Source organism: Oryctolagus cuniculus, chromosome 12 (genome assembly GCF_964237555.1).
Source record: "Oryctolagus cuniculus chromosome 12, mOryCun1.1, whole genome shotgun sequence".
NCBI lineage: Eukaryota > Metazoa > Chordata > Mammalia > Lagomorpha > Leporidae > Oryctolagus > Oryctolagus cuniculus.
Window position 1 is genome coordinate 68,844,252 of NC_091443.1, and position 4,101 is coordinate 68,848,352.

Sequence of the window (4,101 nt, forward strand, 5' to 3'; positions counted from 1 at the left end):
ACTGTTGGCTGTGATGCTGGCATCCCATATGGGCACCAGTGCGAGTTTTGGCTGCTCCACTTCTGATCTGGTTCCCTGCTGATGTGTCTGGGAAAGCAGCAGAAGATGTCTAAAGTTCTTGGGCCCCTGCACCCATATGGGAGACTTGGATGAAGCTGCTGGCTTCAGCTCAGCCCAGCTCTGGCTGTTGTAGCCATCTGGGGAGTGAACCAGCAGATAGAAAATCTATCTGTCTCTGTAAACTCTGCCATACAAATAAAAAATCTTTAAAAAAAAAAAAAACTTGGACACCTCATATAACTCAACAGCAAGAAAAAAAATTAGATAATGGGCAGAGGCCTGGAGTAAACACTTTTTGCAATAAAGATAAACAAATGGCTGCAAATTACATGAAGTGGTGCTCAACATCACTGATGAACACAAGAATGAAATTAAACCCACAGTGAGGCATCACTTCAGCCTGTTAGCATGACTATTATACATAAAAGATGAAGTGTTGGTGAGGGTGTGGAAAGAATAATCTTTGTAAACCCTTAGTGGGAATGTAAATTGGTTCAGTCATTAAAGAAAACAGTATGGAGGTTCTTCAAAAAGTTAAAAAGATATCATAAAATTCAGAAATTTCACCTCCAGGATTTCTCCAAAGCAAATGAAATTAGTATCTTGGGATATTTTCATTCCAATAATGTAGCATTATTCACAATAGCCAAGATACATTGATAGATGAATGGATTGAGAAAAGATGGGATAGCAATTTGCCATAAAAACAAGAGATTTCACTTGCAACAATATGAATGAAATGGGAGGACACTATGCTAAGCAAAATAAACCAGACACAATGATAAATAGTATGTGATCTCAGTTACATGTGTGGAATCTAAAAAAAAAAAAAAATAAAGCCATGGTGGCAGAGAGTAAGAGGGTGCTTGCCAGTGGTTAGAGTTGGGAAATCAGGGAAATGTTGGCCAAAGTGTGCGAACTTTGACCTGTAAAATGAATAGGTTCTAGGAATCTAATATACAGCATGGTGACTATTGTGAATAATGAGTTAACTTGAAGTTTGCTGAGAGAGTAGACCTTCAGTGTCCTTACACACACACACACACACACACACAACAATTAAGTATAGCAATGGGTGGATTAATGTTAATTAACTTGACTGTGGTAATCATTTCATGATATATATCATCATCAGTATGGTGTTTATCTTAGATGTATACCATTTGTATTTGTCAATTATACCTCAGGTAAGCTAGAAAAAAGATAAAACCTAGGCATATTAACTAACAATTTTCATTTGAAAGAATGAAGATTTGGGAAAGAAGAAATAAAACTGTCATTCTTTCAAACATTGCACTGAATACCTTGTGTTTTCCTCTTTGGATCCTCATTTAATCACTCCCTTCTGTTCTGTGTTCCAGGAAATGTGTCTCAATCTGGTATCAATTTGGCCTTTATTTGGATTTAGCAAATAGGACACATTGGAGGGTAGTAGGCAGAACAAGTGAGGTTATGCATTTCCTGGCTCTTTGTCCTTCTAACAAAGGCCTTGAATTCTGCCAGGTGACTCTTTTCAGACAATTTCTCAGACAACCGCTCCTCCATTTTGTCCCGTGTCCTGGATGGTACTCATTCCTCAGGTTACTAACTCTGGTTTGTGCATTGTGAACTGCCCCATTTGTAAACAGTGGAGATTTTTAGTTATTTTCATTTACCCAGTTTTGGGGTGCCATCTGCTTTCTGATGAGTCCTTGATTAATGCACAGATTACAGGATTATTCAGAAAACTCGGAAGAAGCTATCAGTGAAGGAACAAAGCTGTATTGTTTTCAATTGGCTGATATACAAAAATAAGTTGCATTTCTAGGCTAAAGAGAGAAATGGAGCATCAAGATGTTTAAAAGACCTCATTTGCAAAAAGTATCAAGTGATTTAACATAGCTCAGAATAAAATAACATTTTCTAAGACCTTATGGAAAATTATAAAACTTTATTGACATTTTGAAATAAACCTAAATATGAGATACACTCATGGTTTGATAAAACACAAATGTTATGGTTTTAAAATGTGTAAAAATTTCTGAACACACTTCCCTCAAACAATGGCAACTAATTTCCTTCCTCTAGAGTGTGGCCTGGAGTTGGTCTTAAGAAATACAATATATGGCCCTGACTGAAGACCAGCAGTTTTACTATTGCAACTGCTTTCAAGCTGAGGCCTAAAGTAGTCTTCTTGTGGTCTCCTGGCTGGTTTTTCTGCCTTCAGCAGAAAATGGCTATTTGATTCAGAAGAAACAAACCATATGGGGAAAAAAAAACAGAATATGGTAGAAGTGACAGTGCATGATAAGATCATGCATCTGGGGATCACTTGAGCAAAGGGCGTCAAACATCTGGAGGCTTCTGTCACATCTGGCACTTGATGTGGGATGAATCAGGATTGGGGTCAGTGGAGACTGGAGCTCCTATTGGTAGTGTTTTCTCATGGCTTCAGCTTCTTACGTTTTCAAACTCAGAAGGTAGTTAGATTCCTTACATTGCTTAGAGGCCCTGAAGTGAACAAAAAGTAGAATCTGATTAGCCAATACTAGACTACCTTCAGAAGTCATTAAAGATAGCCCAGATTCAAGGGGAGGCCGGCTAGACTCCACCTTGTGGTAAGAGGGGTGTCAGAGACTTTGTGGCCAACTTAGAGCCACAACAGGGCTTTCCCTCTGGAATTTATGCCCTGCCTGTGAGCCAGGCTGAGAATTTTTTCACAGCCAGAGAAAAACCTCAGGCATGAGATGCAGGTACCTGAGATAGTCCATTATTGGTGTATATAGAAAATGTCCAACAAAGCTGTATATGATGTCTTGGATAAGAAACATTAGTATGAGCAGAGCCTTGTTATCCAGATCATCTGTTCCCACTTCAAGTCTGCTGTGTTCTATCTCTCTTTCTTCAAGGTGTTGACCTTTCACAACCTCAAAGTTTTTGCCATTATTATGCCCATGTACCTCAATTTCCCATTTATAGTTAACACCAGGCATGCAAGGACCAAGAGGCACACCCAAGATTAAATTTCAGACATAGTATTTCTTTCTGCCCCCAACATAAACAGAAATTATAGTTCATCACATGTATTCCATATTCACTGGATAGATCACTACATCTGGCATAAGGAGTCCACAGTGATCACACGGAGGTCACCATTTAGATTTACTTGAGTGCCTACTGTAGCCATTATAGAAATAAAAAACCTTTGCCATCCAGGACCTCCAATCTGAAGAATCTAAACTCATGGGCATGGAAATGACAAATTTCCCCAGTGTATCTCTTGGGGTTATGGTAAGATAGATTAGTCCTATTTCCATCCCATGTTTTTGAGACCCTATAATCTAAATATTTGGGTCACAGCAGTAAAATGGACATTTGGTTTATAACATACATTGCACTTGGAAGTACAGACAGAGTATCAGCCCCATGATGGTCATTTGAGTCTTAAAAGTGCCCCTGATTCCAGGTCTGATCATAGATGGTCCTGTGACAGGGGACCCAGTGTTCTCTCTCCTTTGATATAAAGTAAGTCTTTTTCATGAAGTAATGTTGCACAGGATTCCATATCAATAAATAAACCATACAAAACCTCTGAGAGTTGTGCTCTCCAAGGTAACTGTGGCAGGGAATATAAACTTAGACCCAGAATGAACATTAACTCCAGGTAGGATAAATTGTCCAACTACCAAATGGAAGGGGTCATGTGTGATCAACTAACAGTTGACTACTTGTTTTCTTCAAAAGATAATACCATACTGAGAGTTTAAAGTAGGCTGGACATTAAGTGATGATAATATCTAAGTTAGTTTTTGTGAGAGGGAGACTATACTGATGAATCTGGTATAACCTCTATTTTTACCAACTTAACTACTCTGCCATGGTTTCCTTGTGCAAACACTGGGGTGAGTGAACAGACAGAAATTGGCCAACCTCGTTTGGGTGGTTCACCCTTTATAGCTGGTTGTTCAGAGCTGCTTCTGCATTATCTGGTAGTTATCAGCCTCATATTTTGTGCTCATTGCTGTGGGTCCCCTAACATCTTTCTTTTCCATAACTCCTTGT

At 38.9% G+C, this 4,101-nt stretch overlaps 1 non-coding gene across 1 annotated transcript; it reads left to right on the forward strand.

Moving 5' to 3' along the window:
* Positions 1-2,163: 2,163 nt before the first annotated feature.
* On the forward strand, positions 2,164-2,300 carry LOC127484040 (small nucleolar RNA SNORA2/SNORA34 family). Its single transcript, XR_007910821.1, has one exon. It is a non-coding gene; the product is annotated as a small nucleolar RNA SNORA2/SNORA34 family (small nucleolar RNA).
* Positions 2,301-4,101: the final 1,801 nt, after the last annotated feature.